Source organism: Bos taurus, chromosome 10, assembly GCF_002263795.3.
Source record: "Bos taurus isolate L1 Dominette 01449 registration number 42190680 breed Hereford chromosome 10, ARS-UCD2.0, whole genome shotgun sequence".
Classification (NCBI taxonomy): domain Eukaryota; kingdom Metazoa; phylum Chordata; class Mammalia; order Artiodactyla; family Bovidae; genus Bos; species Bos taurus.
This window is the reverse complement of record NC_037337.1, coordinates 62,436,610-62,462,601: the sequence shown is the minus strand read 5'-3', so window position 1 is coordinate 62,462,601 and position 25,992 is coordinate 62,436,610. Positions and strand designations below refer to the sequence as shown.

Below are 25,992 nucleotides of genomic sequence, written 5' to 3'. Positions count from 1 at the left end.
CATGGATAAGGGTGAAGAAAGGTGCAGAAAGAAGAGCAATGTGCATACTACCAGAACTGACATCACCACCATGGGGGTCAGATGGAACTGATATTACTAGTTTTGTTACATAGGTGAGTAACCTGAGGCTGAATAATTCAATAATAATCTAAGGTTTAGAATAGTTTAATGGCTGGTATGAATTAATACATGATAGATTTGGGGTTTGAACACTATTTTCCTAAATCCCAGGTGGTGCTAATGGTAAAGAACGCACATACCAATGCAGGAGATGTAAGAGACACGCATTCCATCCCTGGGTTGGGAAAATCCCCTGGAGGAGGGCATAGCAACCCACTCCCATATTTTTTCCTGGAGAATCTCATGGACAGAAGAGTCTGATGGGCTACAATCCATGGGGTCACAAAGAGTCAGACATGACTGAATCAACTTAGCATGCATGCATGTTCTTAAAGCCCAGTTCAGTAGTTTTCTTTTTGCCTTATACTACTTTGCTTTTCATACTGTCCATGGGGTTCTCAGTATATAAGAAAAGCTATGAAAACCTAGAGAGCATATTAAAAAGCAGAGACATCACTTTGCCAACAAAGGTTTGTATAGTCAAAGCTATGGTTTTTCCAGTAGTCATGTACAGGTGTGTGAGTTGGACCATAAAGAAGGCTGAGCGCTGAAGAATTGATGCTTTTGAACTGTGGTGTGGGAGAAGACTCTTGCGAGTCCCTTGGACTGTACTGAGTTCAACCAGTCTATCCTAAAGGAAGTCAGCCTGAATATACATTGGAAGGACTGCTGCTGAAGCTGATGCTCCAATACTTTGACCACCAGATGAGAAGAGACGACTTATTGGAAAAGACCCTGAAGCTGGGAAAGACTGAAGGCAAAAGGAGAAGGGGGCAGCAGAGGATGAGCTGGTTAGATAGCATCACTGACTTAATGAACATAAATTTGAGCAAACTCCAGGAGATAGTGGAGGACAGAGGAGCCTGGCATGCTATGGTCCATGAGGTTATAAAGAGTCATACATGACTTAGTAATTGAATAACAACAAGTCTGCTTTTCAAAGACAATATGTAGAAAGGCCAGTATTCTTTTTATTTTTAATTGGAGTATAATTGCTTTACAATGTTGTGTTAGTTTCTGCTGTACGACAGTATGAATCAGTCATAAGTATACATACATCCCCTCCCTCTTGAGCCTCTCTCCCACCACCCCATCCCACCCCTCTAGGTCATCACCAAGCACCAAGCTGAGTTCCCTGGGCTATACAGTAGCTTCCCACTAGCTATCTGTTTTATACATGGTAGTATGTGTACATGTCAATGCTACTCTCTCAGTTTGTCCCACCGTCCCCTTCTTCCCATGCCCACAAGTCCATTCTCTATATGTGTGTCTCTGTTGCTCCCCTGCAAATAGATTCATCAATGCCATCTTTCTAGATTCCATGTATATGTGTTAATATACCATATTTGTTTTTCTCTTTCTAACTTACTTCACTCCATATGACAGACTAGGTTCATCCATATCACTATAAAGGCCCCAGTTTCATTCCTTTTTATGGCTGAGCAATATTCTATTAAGGCCAGTATTCTTGACTGCTGTCGGCAACGAAGAAGCACCTCTCTTCCTTAGTGTGAAGCAGGAAGAGGGAGGGCGGTGGAAAGTTTATGGCAGCAGAAATTGTCCAAGAAGCCACATTTTGGGAGTCTTTCTCCAGATTTGCTTTCTTACAGGATTTCAAAGTTGGAGGCTTATTTCCCCAAAGGCATGCGTTTCAATTTTTGGCTTGGGTGGGGCCCCTCAGGTCATAATACCAGAGGCCCATTTTGCAGCTTTCCCTCTAAAATCTGTGTTGTCTTTCAATTCTCAAATGAACTGCAATATATCTATATATTTTTTCTACCAAAATCACTCAAATATCAATGCTGATATGAAAGACTAGCACTTTTAGAGTTATGTGTGTTGTCAATATTTCATAGCTTTCAATCCCAGAGTAAAGAGCATAATCTTAATAGTTTTTCTTTCTAATGCCCTGTTATTTACCCAATATGACTGGAAAAAGACAAAGAGAAAGACCTTGACCTTTTGCAGTTTTTTTTATTTTAAGTGCATTTTATAGTCTGTATAACAAGCCAGTGGTTGTTTAGGCTATATTTTGCCCTGTAATTCATGTTAGAGGCATCTTCACCAGAGACCTGAAATGGAATTTTTATTTGATTTACATTTATAGTGCAATTTTCTCTGGCATGTTACTTTTCTTGTAAGTTGCACCAAAACATGAGGTAAATAGGTAGATTACATTGCTAAACAAAGAACAGAAAAAACATATTTAAAAAAACTAGATTCAGAATAATTAATTTTTTATTTTTATTTTTTTTAATTTTATTTTCTTTTTAAACTTTACAATATTGTATTAGTTTTGCCAAATATCAAAATGAATCCGCCACAGGTATACCTGTGTTCCCCATCTTGAACCCTCCTCCCTCCCCCCTCCCCATACCCTCCCTCTGGGTCGTCCCAGTGCACCAGCTCCAAGCATCCAGTATCGTGCATCGAACCTGGACTGGTGACTCATTTCATACATGATATTATACATGTTTCAATGCCATTCTCCCAAATCTTCCCACCCTCTCCCTCTCCCACAGAGTCCATAAGACTGTTCTATACATCAGTGTCTCTTTTGCTGTCTCGTACACAGGGTTATTGTTACCATCTTTCTAAATTCCATATATATGCGTTAGTATACTGTATTGGTGTTTTTCTTTCTGGCTTACTTCACTCTGTATAATAGGTTCCAGTTTCATCCATCTCATTAGAACTGATTCAAATGTATTCTTTTTAATGGCTGAGTAATACTCCATTGTGTATATGTACCACTGCTTTCTTATCTATTCATCTGCTGATGGGCATCTAGGTTGCTTCCATGTCCTGGCTATTATAAACAGTGCTGCAATGAACATTGGGATACACGTGTCTCTTTCCCTTCTGGTTTCCTCAGTGTGTATGCCCAGCAGTGGGATTGCTGGATCATAAGGCAGTTCTATTTCCAGTTTTTTAAGGAATCTCCACACTGTTCTCCATAGTGGCTGTCTAGTTTGCATTCCCACCAACAGTGTAAGAGGGTTCCCTTTTCTCCACACCCTCTCCAGCATTTATTGCTTGTAGACTTTTGGATCACAGCCATTCTGACTGGCGTGAAATGGTACCTCATAGTGGTTTTGATTTGCATTTCTCTGATAATGAGTGATGTTGAGCATCTTTTCATGTGTTTGTTAGCCATCTGTATGTCTTCTTTGGAGAAATGTCTATTTAGTTCTTTGGCCCATTTTTTGATTGGGTCATTTATTTTTCTGGAGTTGAGCTGTAGGAGTTGCTTGTATATTTTTGAGATTAGTTGTTTGTCAATTACATCATTTGCTATTATTTTCTCCCATTCTGAAGGCTGCCTTTTCACCTTGCTAATAGTTTCCTTTGTTGTGCAGAAGCTTTTAAGTTTAATTAGGTCCCATTTGTTTATTTTGGCTTTTATTTCCAATATTCTGGGAGGTGGGTCATAGAGGATCCTGCTGTGATGTATGTCGGAGAGTGTTTTGCCTATGTTCTCCTCTAGGAGTTTTATAGTTTCTGGTCTTACGTTGAGATCTTTAATCCATTTTGAGTTTATTTTTGAGTATGGTGTTAGAAAGTGTTCTAGTTTCATTCTTTTACAGGTGGTTGACCAGTTTTCCCAGCACCACTTGTTAAAGAGATTGTCTTTAATCCATTGTATATTCTTGCCTCCTTTGTCAAAGATAAGGTGTCCATATGTGTGTGGATTAATCTCTGGGCTTTCTATTTTGTTCCATTGATCAATATTTCTGTCTTTGTGCCAGTACCATACTGTCTTGATAACTGTGGCTTTGTAGTAGAGCCTGAAGTCAGGTAGGTTGATTCCTCCAGTTCCATTCTTCTTTCTCAAGATAGCTTTGGCTATTCGAGGTTTTTTGTATTTCCATACAAATTGTGAAGTTATTTGTTCTAGCTCTGTGAAGAATACCGTTGGTAGCTTGATAGGGATTGCATTGAATCTATAAATTGCTTTGGGTAGTATACTCATTTTCACTATATTGATTCTTCCGATCCATGAACATGGTATATTTCTCCATCTATTAGTGTCCTCTTTGATTTCTTTCACCAGTGTTTTATAGTTTTCTATATATAGGTCTTTAGTTTCTTTAGGTAGATATATTCCTAAGTATTTTATTCTTTCCGTTGCAATGGTGAATGGAATTGTTTCCTTAATTTCTCTTTCTGTTTTCTCATTATTAGTGTATAGGAATGCAAGGGATTTCTGTGTGTTGATTTTATATCCTGCAACTTTACTATAATCATTGATTAGTTCTAGTCCCAAAACAATGAATTTCATCTTTTTCTCAAGCACACATGGAACCTTCTCCAGGATAGATCACATCCTGGGCCATAAATCTAGCCTTGGTAAATTCAAAAAAATAGAAATCATTCCAAGCATCTTTTCTGACCACAATGCAGTAAGATTAGATCTCAATTACAGGAGAAAAACTATTAAAAATTCCAACATGTGGAGGCTGAACAACATGCTGCTGAATAACCAACAAATCACAGAAGAAATCAAAAAAGAAATCAAAATTTGCATAGAAACTAATGAAAATGAAAACACAACAACCCAAAACCTGTGGGACACTTTAAAAGCAGTCCTAAGGAGAAAGTTCATAGCAATACAGGCATACCTCAAGAAACAAGAAAAAAGTCAAATAAATAACCTAACCCTACAACTAAAGCAGCTAGAAAAGGAAGAAATGAAGAACCCCAGGGTTAGTAGAGGGAAAGAAATCTTAAAAATTAGGGCAGAAATAAATGCAAAAGAAACAAAAGAGACCATAGCAAAATCAACAAAGCCAAAAGCTGGTTCTTTGAAAGGATAAATAAAATTGGCAAACCATTAGCCAGACTCATCAAGAAACAACGGGAGAAAAATCAAATCAATAAAATTAGAAATGAAAATGGAGAGATCACAACAGACAACACAGAAATACAAAGGATCATAAGAGACTACTATCAACAATTATATGCCAATAAAATGGACAACGTGGAAGAAATGGACAAATTCTTAGAAAAGTACAACTTTCCAAAACTGGACCAGGAAGAAATAGAAAATCTTAACAGACCCATCACAAGCACGGAAATTGAAACTGTAATCAAAAATCTTCCAGCAAACAAAAGCCCAGGTCCAGACGGCTTCACAGCTGAATTCTACCAAAAATTTAGAGAAGAGCTAACACCTATCCTGCTCAAACACTTCGAGAAAATTGCAGAGGAAGGTAAACTTCCAAACTCATTCTATGAGGCCACCATCACCCTAATACCAAAACCTGACAAAGATCCCACAAAAAAAGAAAACTACAGGCCAATATCACTGATGAACATAGATGCAAAAATTCTTAACAAAATTCTAGCAATCAGAATCAAACAACACATTAAAAAGATCATACACCATGACCAAGTGGGCTTTATCCCAGGGATGCAAGGATTCTTCAATATCCACAAATCAATCAATGTAATACACCACATTAACAAATTGAAAAATAAAAACCATATGATTATCTCAATAGATGCAGAGAAAGCCTTTGACAAAATTCAACATCCATTTATGATAAGAACTCTCCAGAAAGCAGGAATAGAAGGAACATACCTCAACATAATAAAAGCTATATATGACAAACCCACAGCAAACATTATCCTCAATGGTGAAAAATTGAAAGCATTTCCTCTAAAGTCAGGAACAAGACAAGGGTACCCACTTTCACCATTACTATTCAACATAGTTTTGGAAGTTTTGGCCACAGCAATTAGAGCAGAAAAAGAAATAAAAGGAATCCAAATTGGAAAAGAAGAAGTAAAATTCTCACTATTTGCAGATGACATGATCCTCTACATAGAAAACCCTAAAGACTCCACCAGAAAATTACCAGAATAATTAATTTTTTTTAAAGACTGCATCAATCTACATACCTGATTTCCACTTCAGAAACTGGAAAACTTAAAAAGATATAAAATACTAATAATTCTTAAATGGCTTTGTAAACTAGAAAGACACAATTATAGAAAAGGTACACCTTTTTCACCACGATTTCATTGGCATTTATACAGCCAACAGATATTAAATTCATAGTTAAAATCATTGAGCTGAGTGCTTGGGATAAATGCAGTCAATTACACAAAATAGTTTTATCCCTCATGGAACTTTTATAACCTAGCAGAGCAGCGAGAGAGAAAGAGGTCACACATGTATATATACATGCCTGTATTTATACAGGTATATATATATATATATATATATACACACACACACATATATATATGGAATTTTACCTATATTCTACTAATGTGTTTTAATGGAGAGATTACTTCATTTCAATTCTAACTGGCATTTGATTTCTATAAAGCTTAAATAATGTTTTATGATTTTTGCCAGTTATATTTCTCCTTAAAAAAATTGGCTATGACATGTGTTACTTAGTTGTGGCTCAGAGATTTTCTTCTAGTTTGAATGATGTATTTATATAATCATGTCATATTTACTGAAAGTGTTTCCAGCTTCATATACATTTATATGAAAAATTTATCTATATGAACATAAAGAAATTATTTTTTATCAACCTGATCAGTCTTTTTCTTTCTGATCTGTGTTTTTATTTCTGAACTTAGAAAATCTCTCCCAGAACTCCTACTTCTTCTCCTTCCCCCAACCTGAGTCCAGTAGGAAAGAAGGAAGAAAACAATACCATGTTTTGAGATCCCTACTTCTCTATGTGTTAATCATTCATTCGTATCTGACTCTTTGCGACCCCACAAACTGCTCCTCTGTTCACCAGGCTCCTCTGTCCATGGGATTCTTCAGGCAAGAATACTGGAGTGGGTTGTCATTTCATTCTCCAGGGGATGTTCCCGACCTAAGAGTCGAACCTGAGTCTTCAGCATTGCGGGCAGATTCTTTACCATCTGAACCACTCGGGAAGCCCAATAGATTGATTTATATGTCTGTGCTATTTAATATGTATTATTCTATAGACAATAAAAATGTGATAAAAACATACCTACTATTTTATAACCTTGGTTTTCCACCTTTCTTGTAATAACACGCTTTTCCAAGTCAGTAACTACTTATCTGATCATGTTTTTGAATATATATATAGTTTTTATATACCCTCCAAATAATAAATATTTAGAATTGTTTCAAATTAAAATTAAGACTACTATGATTTCCAAGAACAAAGTCTGGTATTCGTGAAGCCAAGAGTCAGGGAAAAAGCATTTAAAGAAAGAATAATCAGCTGTGGCAAATGAGGTAGAATAATCAATTCACTGCTGAGAACCGACCATTGGATTTGGAAAAATGTAAGTTGCTAGTGGTCTTAACATAACAGTTTCCATGGCATGCTGGAGAGGAAAGTCTGAAGACGTAAGTGGTGGTAAGGACGAGTTGACAGTGAGTTACAGCAGATTTCTTGGGCTGTTTGGCTTTAATGGAGGACATTTCTAACAAGGAGGTAAGAGATGGGTAAAGACAAAAACTTACCCATATTTTTTAAGATGGGAGATGCTGGGGTTTGAGAGAACCAATAGAAAACATCCCTTTCATATCTGCCCAAATTCTGAATCTATGACACATAGGAAACAGGCAGTCGAAGACCAGAATATTACTTACTGAGAAAACTGTTAAGGTAGATGGATTAAGTCCATCAGCCATATGGACTGATTTTTTACAGAGCCAATATTTTACAGAGAATTAAGTAGACTTACCTGCCCAGTACCTGGCAGCCCTGAACAATTGTGGAGTTTCCCCACTGGGGTCTGCTCTTGTAATACATAATTTTAAGGAAATGAATAATAGGTGGATTTTCTTTAGGCAGGTAGAAGCCCAAGGAGAAAGAGAGAAGAAGCTGAGTTGAGCTTCTCTATTCACCAATCAGATCATTTCCCCATTCCCTGGAGGATGAATGAGTTCTTTCCTAACAAAAGATATCTCACCATGTCTGCTTACTGATTGAAACAGGAAAAACTGAAGTTTCAGGGGAGAAGACCAGAGTTCTTGAGTAGGTTACAGTAGATGAGATCTGGTACACAAGCATTTGATAGGAACTAGGGAAATTTATCCCATTTACTAGGAGAGGAGACAGAAGGTAAGGGTACAGATAAAGTGCAATTGACAAATCTGGTGTTGGAAAATGCATTTCTCTCTTCTGATTGTTCTTATTTCTCTGTGAAATAGGAAGCGAGATCATCAGTTATGAGTGAAAAGAGGAGAACAGTTTCAAAGAGACAGATGGTGTGAAATAATCTCCTCCAAGAGTGGGAAAGGAAATTGACTAGAGAGATGAAGACTGGCTGAGCAGTGCTGAGGGTCCACTTCAGTTTTGTGGTTATAAATTTAGAGAGAGTTCATGCAGTGTAGTAATAGATTTTTTTCTCCCCTGGCCACACTGCTCAAACGCAGGAAAAGACGAGGCAGAGAGCTTTATTTAACCAAGGCTGTGCTTTTGCTAGGTGACTCTTAGAGACAGAGAGAGAGAGAGAAAGAAAGGGTGTTTCGGTTGTATGCAAGGGGGTGATGAAGCATGGAACTTGGTTTAGTTAAAGAGAACAGAAAGGATGAGAGGTACAATAAAAAGAAACAGGCAAGGGCAATGAACTGAAGTTCCTAACGGGGTCAAAGAAATGTTGATTTATGAGTACTGGGATAAATATGTTGATAAGTTAGGTGTAACTGTTACAGAATAAAGTGCTTGAAATTGAGATATATGTAAAAGGAAATGATAGGGTTCAGAGTTTAGCTCTGAGAGTCAGTAGCCAAGGGGGATGGGCTGAAGACATCATTCCAAGTAAAGAGGTCAAGATTCTGAGAGGACAGTTTGCGGGATGGACCATCTACATAACTGCTGAAGATGATGCCAGAAACACTGGGCCAAGTGCTAAAAGCTTCAATGAGTTGTAAAACTGAAAGATTAGAGAATGATTTCAGGGAGGAAGAGTGGAAAGTTGCTTTGTCTACTTTGGGGTTCTGGAAGAAGATAGAAGAGAAAAAATATCTGAGAAAACAATGGCAAATAAGGAGGGCATCAGTTATCTTGGGTCCACAGTGTGGGGACTGGGTGAGAAAAAGCAGGTACCACTTGAAAGGGCCTCAACTACTTTCTTTGACTTTTTTAGATAGATCATAAGATAAAGAGATGAATGTTCCTGGGAGAGACCACGGTTGTGGAAGACGATGCCAAAGAAAGAACATAAGTGATAGAAAGCTGAGTGAAAGGATTTAGATGATTAGGGGACGTAGATCTGTATATGTGGAGATGTTCCTGCGTGTTCTTTGCTGACCTGGGTTCCTGGACGTCTGGAAGAGATAGAGATAAGTGAGGCGTACTGGCATTAGTCCTGATGATCGCCTTGGAGAAGGCAGGTCCTTGATTCCATTTACAGCCTTTTTCTTGGTTATAATAGGGGAGAAGTGGAGCATCTGATTATGAGAATAGTGGTCTTACCATGGACTTATAGAAATCTGGAAAGTTCCTTAAATCCAGCTGAGGGAAACATTATGGTATACTGAGCTATTCACTTTGCTCTTTCTGTCCAGAATTTTCTAAGTGTCTGGTCTGTTTATTCTATGTAATGTAATGTAATGTGCATGCATGTTCAGTCACTCAGTCGTGTCCAACTGTTTATGACCCCGTGGACTATGGCCCTCCAGGCTCCTCTGTTCATGGGATTCTCCAGGCAAGACAACTGGAATGGGATGCCATTTCCTCCTCAGGGACTCTTCCCCACCCAGGGATTGAACCTGCATCTCTTGCATTGGCAGGTGGATTCTTTACCACTGAGCCACCTGGGAATCCCATGTAATGTAATTACATTGCAAACTTTGAAAAAAATTCCTCTGGATTTTTGATGATTCATTCTTAAGATTGATTTGAAGGTTAGTAGAAAAATATCAGAATCCTCCTCTTCCTTCCACTCAGAAAAAAATTTTCTCCCTCCTCTGAATTTCTCATAACCCTTTACTTAGATCTCTCTTATAACATTTTATCACAATTATTTTTTATGAATGTCTTATATATATGACATATACAACTTTCTATTACACTGCAGTGCTCCCAAACTGTACCTTAAATATAGTGGTTCTGAAATAAATATATGAGGAATGTTTGAATAAAAAAGCAATGAACAAGCTGGGAATCCAAAAGTCTGCATTTGAGAATCATTCTGCCTCTTACTAGGTATGTAACCTTGAACAAGTTATTTAACTTCTCATACTTGTATCTGTAGGATGGGAATAATAATGGTCTTCTCTACTTACAGCTGCTGAAGTAAAAAGTGTGGAAATTAGATACAGTACTGGAGCATGCTTTGAAAACTCATTCAAGGAAGTGATTTGAAAATGACATTTGAAAAAATATTATCATTCATTACAAGACAATTTGATAATTTGCAAGAAGCACTCTATTATATGTCCAACAATTATTTTTTGGCTCAAATATGTCTCAAAGTGAAAAACCTGGCTAGGACACAGATGGTAATTAGGCCCTTTCATTCCACCATGAATGAAATACTTGACTTTAAAATACTTTACATACTTTAGCATGGAAGTACTACTGAAGGTAGTGGCTATGAACTGACATTCAACTCTAAACTCAACAAAAACATGCTATTTCTTCATACCACACCAAAATCCCAACATTGCTTATTCCCTAGAGTTAAATACTATCTTTATTCTTGAATTCTATTTCAAAGAATGTAGAGGAAAAGTATAGTACAGTGGCTTGAATTTAAATCCCAGTTTTGTGGCTTAGTGAATTTAAAACTTTAACAGGGTTTCCTAATGGCAACCCACTCTAGTGTTATTGCCTGGAGAATCCCAGGGATGGGGGAGCCTAATGGGCTGCTGCCTGTGGGGTTGCACAGAGTCGGACACCACTGAAGCGACTTAGCAGCCTAACTTATAAAATAGAAATGATATTATCTTCCTCGTAAAGCTATTCTGAGGACAAAATATGATAATATTTAAAATATGTATGTGAGCATTTTGATGTGCTACCTGGCCAATGACAATATCTCAAAAAATGTTGGGCATTTTTAAAATCATCATAAAATATCTAGTAACATATGAAGGATGATAAATGAAATGGAAAACAAAGAGCTAGTACAGAGAATCAACAAATCTGAAAGACTGTTCTTGGAAAAAGATGAATAAAATAACCAAACCTATGGGGAAATTGATCAAGAAAAGTAGAGCAAGAACACACAAGAAATGCTAGAGATGAAAGGGGGATATAATTGCAGATACAGCATAGGTTAAAATTTAATAAGACAATATTGTTAATGCCAATAAGTTCAAAAAGTTAGACAAAAGAGATACATTTCTAGAAGAGAATTATAACTTACCAAGCTTAGGAAGAAACAGAAAGTTAAAATATTTCTACAAAGAAAGAAAATTAAAGTGTTAGTCATTCTGTCATATCCAACTCTTTGCAACCCCATGGACTGTAGCCCACCAGGCTCCTCTGTCCATGGAATTCTCCAGGCAAGAATACTGGGTGGGTAGCCATTCCTTTCTCCAGGGGATCTTCCTAACCCATGGATCAAACTGGGTCTCCTGCTTTGCAGGTAGATTTTTTATCATGTAAACCACCATATTCCTCTAATCCTTAAAGAAATTGAATTAGTAGTATCAAACCTTCTAATAACAGGTCTAGATAATTTTACAAGTGAGTTATACCAAAGCTTTAGGAAGCAGATAACCTCCATCTTATTCAATCTAGAGAACAGAGAAAGAAGTAAAGCTCCTCAAACTCACTTTGCAAGATGAGTAAAGCTTAGATGTCAGAACTACAAGAATATGAGAAACTAAAATTGCAGTTTAATCTGACTCATAAACATAGATTCAGTGACCTACCTAAACCAAAATTTATAAAATGAAGTCCATCAAAACAAACAAAAAACAATACATAGAGAAATAAGTATGAAATAAATATTTATCTAAGAAATAAAAGGTTGCAACATTATAAATCTACTGATACATTTTTCAAAATTAATATTTAAAGAAGAAAAATCATATAGTCATCTTAATAGATGCAAATAAGGCAATTGATGAAATTCAACAACCTTAGCAAAAAAAAAAATTGAAGAAATTTTCTTTAACTTGATAAAGTGTGTCTGCCACAAATCTACAATAAGCATTGTGATACTGGTCAAAAATTAGAATCATTCCATTTAATCTTAGGAATATAGTGAGGATACTACTATTATTACTTTGATTCAACAATGTATTAGAGATCTAGCTGGAGCAGTAAGGCAAGATAAAAGAAGATACAAATATATGGAAAGGAAGTGTGCCTACCTGCTTGGGTTGCTATAACAACATATGATAAACTGGGGGTTTAAACAACAGACCAAGGTTCTGGCCAATTTGGTTCCTGTTATGATCTTGCTTCCTGGCTTGCAAACAGCTAGCTTCTTGCTGTGTCCTCGTATGGCAGCAAAGGGAGAAGGAGAGAGAGAGAGCAAGCAAGCGTGAAAGTAAGCTCCTGATGTCTTCTTATAAGGTTACTAAACCCATCATGAGGACCCCATACTCATAACCTAATGTAAATTACTTACCTCCCAAAGGCCCCTTCTTCAAATGCCATCACATTGAGAGTTAGGACTTCAACATAAGAATTTGGAGGTGAGGGAGGCAATAACTTGAGGCAACAATTCAGTCTATAGCAAGAAGATATCAAAACATCTAAATGATTGATTTTCTACATAGGAAATCAAATGGATCTGCAGAAAAATATTGTTGATAACTGTGATTAGCAAAATGGCCGAAATGGGATTAATATATAAAAATCAGTCACATTTTTTTTCTACCAGAAACAAATAGACAATAAATCTTTTGAAATATAAAATTTATAGTAGCAATTAAAAAACCATAAAATACCTAAGAATAAATCTTAGAAAGTGTGGGTAAGTATTCATAGAGAAAATTAGAAAACTTCATTAAACAATGTTAAGGAAGATCTAAATAAATAGAAAGAAAAGTGGACCAACTACACAGAATAGAGAGCTCAGTATATAAGAGAACTTTACATATATGACAAAGTGAAACCATAAATAAATGGGGAGAGAATGTATAACTTAGTAGATGGTGTTGGGAAAATTAACTTACTTTAGGAAAAAAAATGTAGACATCTCTACAACACTGTTTACAAAAGTGAACTATATGGATGAATTAAAAATCTAACTGTAAGAATTACATTTTAAAATTCTTAAAAAGAGACACAGGAAAATAACTTTGTAACTTAGAATATTGGTTTTCTATTGGTGTTAAAAAATTACCATAAACTTAGTGGCTTAAACAACAGAAATTTATTGTCAGAAGTTTTAAAGATAAGGTGTCTATAAGTTGTGTTTCTTCTGGGTCCTCTAGAAAAGAACCCCTTTTCTTACCTTTCTCTGCTTCTACAGGCCATCTGCATTCCTTGGCTTGTGGTCTCTTCTTCAGTCATCAAAGCCAGCATCATAGCATCTTCAAATCAGGAAGGACAAGAACACTCTTTGACATAAATCACAGCAATATCTTTTTTGATTCATCTCCTAGAGTAATAGAAATAAAAACAAAAATAAATGGGACCTAATTAAACTCAAAAGCTTTTGCACAGCAAAAGAAGCCATAAACAAAATGAAAAGACAACCCACAGAATGGGAAAAAAATAGTTGCAAACCATGCAACTGACAAGGAATTAATCTCCAAAATTTATAAACAGCTCATACAGTTCAATATCAAAAAAATAAACAACCCAGTCAAAAAAAAAAAAAGGGCAGAAAACCTAAACAGATGTTTCTCCAAAGAAGATATACAGATGGCCAAAAGGCACATGAAAAGATGCTCAACAGTGCTAATTATTAAAGAAATGCAGATCAAAACTACAATAAGATAGCAGTCATAATTGGCCATCATCAAAACGTCTACAAACAAATTCTGGAGAGGGTGTGGAGAAAAGGGAACCCTCTTACACTGTTGGAGGTAATGAAAATTGCCAAAATCACTATGGAGAATAGTATGGAAGCTTCTTATAAAACTAAAAACTCAGTTACCATATGATCCAGCAAACCCACTCCTGGGCATATATCCAGAAAAAAAAAAAAAAACAACAACCATGGTTTGAAAGGATACATGTACACCAGTGTTCACTGCAGCATTATTTACAATAGCCAAGACATGGGAACAACCTATATGTCCATCAGCAGATGAACAGGCAGAGAAGGTGTGGCACATGTATAAAATGGAATATGCTGCTGCTACTGCCAAGTCGCTTCAGTCATGTCCAACTCTGTGCAACCCCATAGAGGGCAGCCTACCAGGCTCCCCAGTCCCTGGGATTCTCCAGGCAAGAACACTGGAGTGGGTTGCCGTTTCCTTCTCCAATGGATCAAAGTGAAAATTGAAAGTGAAGTCGCTCAGTCGTGTCCAACTCATATATTCAGCCATTAAAAAGAATGAAATAATGCCATTTGCAGCAATATGGATGGACCTAGAGACTATCATATTAAGTGAAGTAAGTCAGAGAAAGACAAGAATCATGTATCATTTATGTGAGGAATATTAAAAAAAATGATACAGATGAACTTATTTACAAAAGAGAATTCCAAACTCACAAACTTAGAGAACAAACTTATGGTTACTATGGGGGAAAGGTTAGTGGGGATAGTTAGGGAGTTTGGGATTGACATGTACACACTGATATATTTTAAATGGATAACCAAGGACTACTGTATAGCACAGAGAACTCACAACTTTTTGCATTTTGTTGCCCAATAAATCTGATACTATTTTGGTAAAAAAAAAATTACATAATAACTTAAATGGGAAAAGAATTGGAAAAGTAATAGATATATGTTTGTTTATAACTTTGCTGTATACCTGAAACTAGCACATTATTTTTAATCAACTATACACCAATATAAAATAAAAAGTTTTAAATACATCTATCTCTTCTGACCTCTGCTTCTGCCATTATACCTATTTCTTTAATTCTCACTCTCTTGTTTCCCTGTTTCCTTATAAGGACCCTCGTGATTACACTGGGCCCACCCAGATAATGAAGGAAATCTTCCCATCTCAAGATCTTTAACTTAATCATACCTGTAGAGTTTCTTTTTCCACGTAAGGTTATGTATTCATACATTCCAAGGATTAGGATTCAGATGTCTTTGGGGGCCATATTCTGTCTACCACACTTAGAAGCAGGAAAAGGACTCTTGGGGAATATTTCAGAAAGTTAAATCATAAGCGGGGGGGGGGGGGTGGGAAACTGATTGCATCAAAATGAAGAACTTCTGAAAGTAACTGCAGAAGACACAAATAAATGGAAAGATATTTCATGTTCATGGGTTAGAAGAATTAAATGTCCATACTCTCCAATGTGATCTACAGATTCAGTAAAATCCCTACCGAATTTTCAATGTCATTTTTCACAGCAAAAGAACAAATAATCCTAAAATACTTATGGAACACACCACAGATGATCTCAAATAGATACAGAAATCCTGAGAACAATGAACCAGAGGTCACACTTCCTGATTTCAAGCTATATTACAAAAGTAAAATAATCAAAATAGTACGATAGTCTTATAAAATAGACACTTGGACCAATGTAATAGAATAAACCCACATATCTATATGGTCAGTTAGTTTCTGAACAAAGGAGCCAAGAATATACAATGGAGAAAGGATAGTCTATTTAATAAGCGTTGTTGGGAAAATCATTCTACATGTATAAGAATGAAACTTAACCACTATCTTACATCATACACAAAAATCAACTCAAAATGAATTAAAAACCTGAGCTTAAGACCTGAAACCATAAAACTCCTGAAAGAAAACACAGGAAGTTAAGCTCCTGTGAGGCTTGTTTGGACTTGATATCAAATACAAAGGCAACAAAAGCAAAGATAAACAAGTGTGACTACCTCGACCTAGAAACTTCTGTACAGCAAAGGAAACCAGCCGCAAAATTAAAAGACAGTCTATGTAATAGGAACAAATATTTCCAAGTTCTGTATCTGGTGAGATGTCAGAAGTTCAGAAATGAAAGAAGTCAAACCAATTAATCACTGAAGTAATAATTAGTAAAAGTTTATTGTGCACACACCAAAACAGTCTGCAAACCAGGATCACTGAGGTGCAAGGGATATTGTTACAGAACAGTTATATAGTGAGAAAGCAGAGATCTTTATTCTTTACAGTGACTGGTCATTTCATTAGAATTTTCTTCAGTGATAGGAAATTGGTTAGTGATTACCTCATATCAGCCTTGGTAAACAGTGTAAGTATTGCTTCTGATCTCCAGAAGCATAAGCAAGAAATGATCCAGATCAACTTAGTCTTGCAAAGTGAGCTAAATTAAGCTTTGCCAATATGATTAAACTGGTTTTGTCTACTCAGGAAATTTTCAAGGTTGGTCTCCAATTTTTTCTTTTTAATTTTTAACAGGGTTCACATCTAAAATATACAAAGAATTCACACAATAAAAAAAAAAAAAGATCAATTAGAACTAGGCAGAGGAACTAAATAGACATTTTTCCAAAAAGGAATACAAATGGCCAACAGGTACATAAAAAGGTGTTAACTCACTAATCAGGTAAATGGAGGTTAAAACAAAAGATATCATTTCACACCTTAGGACAGTTATCATCAAAAACACAGCAAATAACAAGTGTTGGTGAGAATGTGGAGAAAAGGGAAACTAGTACACCGTTGGCAGAAATGTGACTTGGTGCAGCCACAATGGAAAACAATATGGAGATCCTCAAAAAATAAAAAATAGAACTGTCATATGATCCAGCAATTCTGCTTCTGAATACATATATTTGAAACAAGCAAAAGCATTATCTCAAAGAGATATCTCTACCCCTGTGTTCAATGTAGCATTATTCGCAATAGCCAAAACATGTAAACAAGTTAACTATCCATTGATAGATAAATGGGTAAAGAAAATATACTGTTCTTTAAGGTAATACTATTCAGGTATTAAAAAAAAATCTTGCCATTTGCAACAACATAGATGGATCTTGAGGACATTATGTTAAGTGAAATAAGTCAAAAAGAAAGAAAAATACTGTGTGATCTCACTTATAATGTGGAATTTGAGAAACCTGAACTCATAGAAACAGAGAATAGATTGGTGGTTGCCAGAGATGAGGGGAAAAGGGTGAAGTTGGTCAAAGGGTACAAACTTACAGTTATAAAATTAATAGGCTCTGGGGTAACATGTACAGCATGATTACAGTTGACAATACTGTAGTGCATATTTGGAAGTTGCTAGGAAAGTAGATTCTATTTTCTTGGGCTCCAAAATCACTGTGGCTGGTGACTACAGCCATGAAATTAAAAGATGCTTGTTTCTTGGATGGAAAGCTATGCCAAGCCCAGACAGTGTATTAAAAAGCAGAGACATCATTTTGCCAACAAAGGTCCATAAAGTCAAAGCTATGGTTTTTCCAGTAGTCATGTGTACAGATATGAGAGTTGGAACTTAAGAAAGGCTGAGCATCAGAGAATTGATGTTTTTGAATTGTGGTGCTGGAGAAGACTCTTGAGAGTCCCTTGGGTTGCAAGGAGATCCAACCAGTCCATCCTAAAGGAAATCAGCCTGAATATTCATTGGAAGGACTGATGCTGAAGCTGAAGCTCCGATACTTTGGCCACCTGATGTGACATGCTGACTTGTTGTAAAAGACTATGATGCTGGGAAAGATTGAAAGCAAAAGGAGAGGAATGGGGGTCAGAGGATGAGATGGTTAAATAGCATCCATGACTCAACGGACATGAATTTGAGCAATTCCAGAGATAATGGAGGATAGAAGAGCCTGACGTGCCGAAGTCCATGGGTTCACAGTCAGATAGGACTTGGCAACTGAACAACTACAGGAGAGTAGATCTTAAAAGTTCTCATTATAAGAATAAAAATTGTAATTATATGAGGTGATGAATGTTAACTAAACTTGTCATTATTTCACAATATATACGTATGTTAAATCATTTTGTTGTATATCTTAAGCTAATAGAATGTTTTATGTCAATTATATTTCTATTGTTGTTTTTGTTCAGTCGCCCAGTCTTGTCCAACTCCTTGCAACCCCATGGACTGCAGCACACCAGGCCTCGCTATCCCTCACCATCTCCTGGAGTTTGCCTAGGTTCATATTTATTATATCCAGACAACTCATCCTCTGACACCCTCTTTTCCTTCTGCCCTCAATCTTTCCCAGCATCAGGGTCTTTTCCAATGAGTCTGCTCTTCACATAAGGTGGCCAAAGTATTGGAGCTTCAGCTTCAATATCAGTCCTTCCAGTGAATATTTGGGGTTGATCTCCCTTAAGATTGACTGCTTTCATATCCTTGCCATCCAAGGGATTAAATTTTAAAAATAAAGAACTTCTCTTCAGCAAAAAATATTGTAGAAAAAGTTAATGGGTATAAAATTTAAAAGACGGTATTGCCTAAAATAGATAAGGGATTAATACCTAGAATATATAAGAATGCCTTATCCAGCAGTCCTAATGGAAAAATATTCATCTCATCACATCACAGGAAAACGACAGCAAAGGAAATCAAAAAGGGAAAAAATCATGTCAAGAGATTCTAAAGTCATTAGTAATCAAGAAAATAAATGTTAAATAAAGTTATATTCTCTTATACCTACAAGATTAGAAAGTTGGATAATGCAACAGGAATACAGGGAGTGGAAACTACACACTGAAACCATTCTGAGAGAAAGCTGTCAAAATGTAGTGCTCTATCCATATTCATCACCTATGACAAAGCCCTTCTCTAAGTGAATAAACCCCAAAGAAATTTACCTCCATGCAACTGAACCAGGTTCTTCGTGGAACTATTATTTGTGTGTATGTGAGCACGGCAGGGTGAGTTGAAGTTAACTGGGGGAATGAATAAATGAAATAAAGCAGCTTCACATGTTGGCATTCTATGCAGCCATTAGCAAGAACCATCTAGATAGACATACAAGCACTTAAATGTATCTGAAAAACAGGACTGAGAAGAGTAATAAATGATATTATAGAAAAGCATTTACAGAAATTAAAATGCACACAAAAGCATATGTTACAAAAACACTGACTAAAAGATTCACATCAAATTAATTAGAATTTTGCCAATGATGGGCAAGGGGGAGGAAGGCTGGGAAAGAGGGATGGAGCAAGAAGGGAGGGAGGAAGGGAAGGAGGATGGAAGGAAGGGCTGAAGAATGAAGGAAGAATGTTCAAGGATCTAAACACTGAATATTGTAAATACATCAATTCTCTCCAAATTGATTTATAAACTCAATAAAATCCTAACATAAATTCCTATACGATTCTAAGTGAAACCTGACAAGTTGATTCTAAAATTTATGTAGAAGAACAAAAGGTTAGAATGGTTACTGTACTCTTCAGGAAGAATAACAAGACAAGGAGACTGCAAAAATCAAGACTTACTGCAAAGCTTTCACAGTTAAGAATATGATCTTGTAATGTGTAGCAGACAGACCCATGAATATAATATAGAACCCACATTCATGGAAACCTGATACATGATAGGGGGCTAGTATATAGACTATGCAATAAATAGTAACATGGCGAGGTACTTGGTTATACATGTGAAGAAAGAAAATGGATTCATTCCTATTCCATGTATATAAACCAGTTACATGTATAGTGTGAAAACAAAACTTGAAGATAGTCTATTTAGGAGACAAAATAGAATATCTTTATGATCTTGATGTCAGACATGACTCCTTAAACAAGATTAAAGATGTAGCTATAATAAAATATTGGTAAATTTTGACAGTTAAAATTTAGAACTCCTGTTCATCAACGGGCTTCATAAAGAAAGTAAAAGGGCATTTATCACATGTAAAATTGAAATATCTGGAGTATAGGTTTTTTACAAAGTATTATATATCAACAAAACTAAAAAGAAAAAAAACAGAAGAAAAATAGCCAAAAGACATGAATTCAAAATAGGAGGTATGAATGGCAGATAAACATTTGAAAAGGTACTCAGGCTTGTTAGTATTCAGAGAGGCATAAATTAAAATCCTAAGGATGTACTATTTCATACACATCAGAGTGGTACATTTTCTAAAGTCTGATAACACTGAATGTTGCTGAGGAGCTAAGACACCCTAGCTTTCATATTTGGCTGGTGAGGGTGTACATTTGTAAAACACCAAAGCAATTTGGCATTAGGGAGCAAACTAATGGTGAACCTACCCCATGGTCCTGCTCTTTTGCGCATATTTTGTGCCCTAGAGAAAAGTTTGCATGTGTACACCAGGAGTCAGGCAAGAGAATGTTCCCAGAAGCACTGCTCTCATTAGCAAATGAACCAGAAAGAGCACAATGCCCATAGTGAAGCAAAATAGGTAATACACTGGGAGGTAGGCATAACATAAAATCCCCTACAGTGTTTTGAACCACATTCATTCATTCATTCATTCATACTGCATTCAACTACATTCATAATATACACTACATAGATTAACACTGATGAATCTCAAAAATCAGATTGAGTGGAAAAAGCAAGTTGTAGACAACCACATTCGGAGAAGGCAATGGCACCCCACTCCAGTACTCTTGCCTGGAAAATCCCATGGACAGAGGAGCCTGGAAGGCTTCAGTCCATGGGGTTGCTGAGGGTCGGACACGACTGAGCGACTTCACTTTCACTTTTCATTTTCATGCATTGGAGAAGGAAATGGCAACCCACTCCAGTGTTCTTGCCTGGAGAATCCCAGGGACGGGGGAGCCTGGTGGGCTGCCGTCTATGGGGTCACACAGAGTCGGACACGACTGAAGTGACTTAGCAGTAGCAGTAGCAGACAACCACATTACATATCCTATTCATGCAAATTCTGAAACCATAAACATAACAATGCTTGTTTAGGGATAGTTACATATGTAACGAAGCCCAAAATGAAAGAGAATTATAAACAGTAGATAGAAGCAGGAAGAATTCAACTAGGGACATATTAATATAGAACTCTTTAAAAAACTTTTATTTCTTAAGCTATGTGCTATGTGCATGGGTTTTATTTTTCTTTTTGCTCTGTAGTATATACATATATAGACACACAGAATGTATATATACATATGTTATGTTCATTATCATATTTGTATTCACATTCTTTTGTGTGTATTATTTCATGGTAAAACTGCAAACAATGAAAGAAAAAAGTGAAACTTCCAGTTGGCATATAAAAGGTTTCCAGTATAAGCTGATGCTCAGGCTCCATAACTTTCCCAAGCCTAGAATTTCCATATCTTGTGGCTTTATGCAAAAGTAATTGCACAAAGCCTGTGGCTGGGAACATACACTCTGACACAAGTCTGAAAGACACTCACACACACAGATGGCAACCACAGTTGTCACCCTCTTTCCCCTTTCGAGCTCCATTGCTGAGACTGGCAAATTAGCAGGCCCTTATCTTGGATGGAAGCGGGCATCACGGAGACCAAAGCCAGTCAAAATGCCGACCGTCTAGATTTCCTTCTACACCTGAAGGAGAAGAGGGCTGAGGCGCTGGTGGGGAACTTGGCAGAGCCTAGGGGGTGTTCATGCGGGAAGGGGCTGTATGAAGAGTGCTGGGGAATGCTGGCCTGTGGGAAGGACATGCATGGAGTTGACCTTCTGAGAGCAGTATTAGGCATATCAAATGTACTCACCGTCCTGAGAATTCCTTCTTCCCTTTGACATTGCTAAAAATGGAGTCAGTTGCAAACAGTATGTGACTGTGTATGGTAATTTGGGTAAAGCTTGTCAATTTGGGTAGCCAGAAACATGGTATGGTCTGGGATCAAAATATTATTTTTAAGATGATGTTATTTCTCAAGCTTCCTCAGGAGTTTACAAATCTATTCGGAAGATTTGCCTGAGTTCAGTCACGTCCACAGTCCAGATAGTCTCATCACCACGTTATTAACCCAAGGTTGTATCCTTGGGAAGTTCTGGCAGCAAGGAGCCGGGAAGGTAAACAAGCACACACTCCAAAAACAGGGGGAAGGGTGAGGAGCCTTCAAATGCCCAGGTCCAGCTTTCAGTTCAAGCCAGCAGGCAGTCACCTATTCTTGAAGACTTTCCCCTGACAGATGAAATGGTGCAGCTTTCAGAGTAGCCAATGCTATTTCAGAAGACTATTCAACCCTTAAAGAAAAGAGAAAAAAACCTTTGCGTTCTCCCAAAATACTCTCCACACCCTGACAGTGACTAAGCAGCCCTTTCTAGTAAACTGCCATGGTGGGGGAAATATCACTCACTCAGCTGTAGGCAGTCCCAGGGGACTACCTCGGCCTAACAGAGCCATGTCACGCCTGAAGCAGAGGCCGATGATATCCAGGAGACTTGGGGAGATTTTCAGAGTGATTGCAGCTAGTGAAAACACCATGTTCTTTCTATAAGTTTTGTTTTCTTGTGAATTGAGATCACGTGACAACGGAGCAAGTTCCATCTGGGCCTTCAGTCAAACATAATTTTTGACATGATTTTTCTGCCTTTGGCTCGCTGTTAAGTCTACCTCTGCTAACAAATACACTTAACTTTAGATGTTTTGAATTATAGCAACTGTAAAACCAAGGGGTCCCACCCACCAGCTGTAAGAAATTTGTATTAATTCTAGGAAATGGGAAGCTTTTAAAGAAAGATGTTTGGTTTTCTCCCAGTCATTCAAGTGTGTCACCGGACGTAATAAAATCATACCAAATTGTGTTTTTATTTTGTCATGAAGAATGCTGACCTTGAGGGATATGGCATGATGTGCCTAAGTAATGGAATTAACTTGAAGAGAGTCTACTTTTTTTTTTAATGCAAACCCAGTAAATTGTTAGAATGGCCTGGATCTCAAATTGGCTTGATGTCCTAGTCTATTCAGGGTACTAGTAAAAAATATTACAAACTGGACAGCTTATAAACAACGTAAGTTTATTTCTCATAGTTTTGAAGGCCGGAAGTTCAAGGTCAGGGTGCCAGCATAGTTGGGTGAGGGCCCTGTTCAGGGTTGCAGACGTCTTATTCTTTGTATCTTCGCATCAGGGAAGAGGCACGGGTTAACTTTCTGGAGTCTCTTTTGTAAGAACCCTAATCCCATTCACGAGGGGTCTACTCTCGTGATCTTGTCACCTCCCCAAAGGTGCCACCTCCTAACACCATCATTTTGGGCATTAGGTTTTTAACATACGGATTTTGGCGTGGCGGCACACAAGCAATCAGATCATAGCACTTAGGTTACTTCCCCAACTTCTTAACTGCTTCCCCTGGATGCATGGTACAAAAAAGAGAATCTTTCAAAAGTCAGGAAAAGGAGAAAGAAAAATGGAATATAGACAGGAAGGAAGGATAAAGATGAGAAGGAAGAAAGAGAAGGAAAGATGAAATGAAGAAAGAGAAGTATGAAAGAGGGCAAAAAAGTAGATGAGAGTAGCAGGAGATGAAAAAAGGGATGTGAAATGCCCATTTAACACTCTGAACTGAGCAGGTTCCCACAAGGCTCAAGGAGGTTCCCAGTGATATTGCAACGTCCCTTTGGTGGAAGCACCAAATTAAGGGTTTCATTGCAAATTATTTTTACTTTTTTTTTTTTCCCTAAGAGAAAGTACTCTATTAGATTAACTAGCCATTTGAGCGTGGAGCCTGCCTGTACTGGTCTAATTAAGATCTAGTTCCTAACAAGTAAGGGGAAGGGTGCTCTGTATCCTAAGCCCATCTGCTCCTGCGTGACCCTTGGCCCGTTCAGCAACTCTCAGAACAGCACCAAGTGGACAGCTCACAACTGAGGTTTACAGAAACAGAATTTAATCTGGAAGGAGTAGAGTATATTTTGCCCACTGAGTTTTGTCTATTTGATGTAAACACACGCACATGTGTATAGGCACATACATATATGTAAACAAAATGCTTGGATTTAAGGCTTTTCAGATAATTAAGCAGGGACATGTTACCCATCATTGTGTCTTTCTGTAGCACAATAAGATACCAGTGTTTTCAAGCCAGTGGTGACATCTGCTCAAGGATTTCTGTAACAAGACCAGCCCACCACACAATCACTAGCTGGCTGGCTTTGGTGCCCCATTCTTTCTCCGTGTCAGCAGCCCTGAATGACAATGTCACTCTTTCTTACGGTCCTGAGGACACTCAGGGAGTCTGTCATTTATTTGTTTAACAAAAAGAAGAGCTCATTTCAAAAGCACACAGTGAAGAGGCGATGGGCCATACCAGCTAAATCCTACTTTTGTATTTGATGAGCTTTATTGAGGATTTGCATACTCAGTAAGGAAAATTGACAGTCACTCAGTCGGCTCCATGTTATTATTTCACACCCTATCAGTGCCTCTCTTTTGTCCAGTTTGAACCCCTGGAATATTCCTCTTAGTTTGTAAAGTTTTGTCTTTCCTGCAAGGATACAATCTTAGCATTATGTTGCCAGGATGAAATGGGGAGAAACATGAAGTCCTTTGCAAATGATATCTGAAAAGAAGGATAAATTCATAAATATTACATAGCTAGTAACCTAAATATTTGCTTGAAAAAAGTGAAGTGAAAATTTTAGTCACTCTGTCGTATCCGATTCTTTGTGACCCCATGGATTGTAACCCATTAGGCAGCTCTGTCCATGGAATTCTCCAGGCAAGAATATTAGAGTGGGTAGCCATTCCCTTCTCCAGGGGGTCTTCCCCACCCAGAGATAGAACCTGAGTCTCCTGCATTGACTGTCTGAGCCACTAAGGAAGCACTATTCAATTTTTTATTATAAGATTACTGGAACATTATTAGAGTGTTATGCAAATGAGATAACAAAAGTTCACAGGTAGAGCGTAAGGTAGCCTGAGTGGCTCTCACACTTATTGTGCCAGTCACATTACTATACATCTTTACACATTGTCTCTAAGTCTTCACCACTAACCCAACAGGCAAATATCACTGTCCCCATTTTACAGATGAACAGACTGAAGCTTAACAAAGTGAAGTGACTTGCCAAGGTTATGGGCTAGTAAGTGGAAGAACAGAGATTCAAACCCTGCCTGATAGACTTCTCTGCCTAACCCATGTCCTGGATTAGACTGTTCAAATCCTGACTCAGGGATGCTGTGTGTATATATTCGTATATGACTATGAGTGGATCACTAAACCTTTTTTTTTACTCAGTTTTTTACCATAAACTGCAAATAATAATAGGAGCTATCATCACAGAGTTGTGAGAATTAAATGAAATGACACAAGTACTTAACAGGGCACTTAACCACATGCATGATATGCATCCATAAATGTAGGTATTATTTAAAATGTTTATAATGAATAGATACAATCTATTGAAGGGACTCTATGGCGCTTGTTCCTTTCTCTTGGTTCTAACAGATCTATTGTACTTGTGTCTTTTAATGAAAGCTTACTCAAATCTGTTTTGGAACCAAAATGGGTATAAGTAACAAATGCTTGAATTAATTTCAGATTTTGCTCCACTGAAGGACCTGTTGCAGAAATGTTTCCCCTGTCCCCTTCCAGTGGCCCTGAGCAGGAACTGTCCATCTACATGATGACACCATCTGGTGACAATGAAATGGTGCCCTGCCTGCATTTCATCTCCAGCAAGACAGACAACAGATGATTAGTGAAAATAAAATTTTAGTTGGGAATTATTTGGGAATGGTTCAACTCTCACATATGGATGCAGCCTGACTGGAACTGGAAAGATCTAGCCTATTTGGTTTCTTGTCAAGGTCTTGAGAAGAGCTCTAAAAAACATCTCAGGCCATCTGGCCTATTTTTTTCACATGTGTGACTCCTACAAGAAAGTGTGGTCAGAGAAGATATATAGAAGCTCCCAGGTGTCTTCCTTAAAAGACAGCAGAGGCTTGCTCTGTGCACCTCGCAGGTCCACCCCTCCTTCATTGTC

General features: G+C 37.4%; 1 long non-coding RNA gene across 6 annotated transcripts in view; it reads right to left on the bottom strand.

The window, feature by feature from the left end:
- LOC101902090 (uncharacterized) overlaps positions 1–22,480 on the bottom strand; it is a 38,443-nt gene extending 15,963 nt beyond the window's left edge. Inside the window, exons 1-4 of one of the 6 annotated variants that reach the window (XR_003036870.2) lie at positions 21,773–22,071; positions 13,495–13,641; positions 12,664–12,828; positions 12,404–12,530 (exon numbers count right to left, since the gene is read on the bottom strand). This is a non-coding gene — a long non-coding RNA (uncharacterized lncRNA). Of the gene's footprint in view, positions 1–12,403; positions 12,531–12,663; positions 12,829–13,494; positions 13,642–21,772 lie in introns of all 6 variants that reach the window. The other 5 variants (XR_003036871.2, XR_003036869.2, XR_003036872.2 and 2 more) reach the window with 5 other exon arrangements.
- Positions 22,481–25,992: the final 3,512 nt, after the last annotated feature.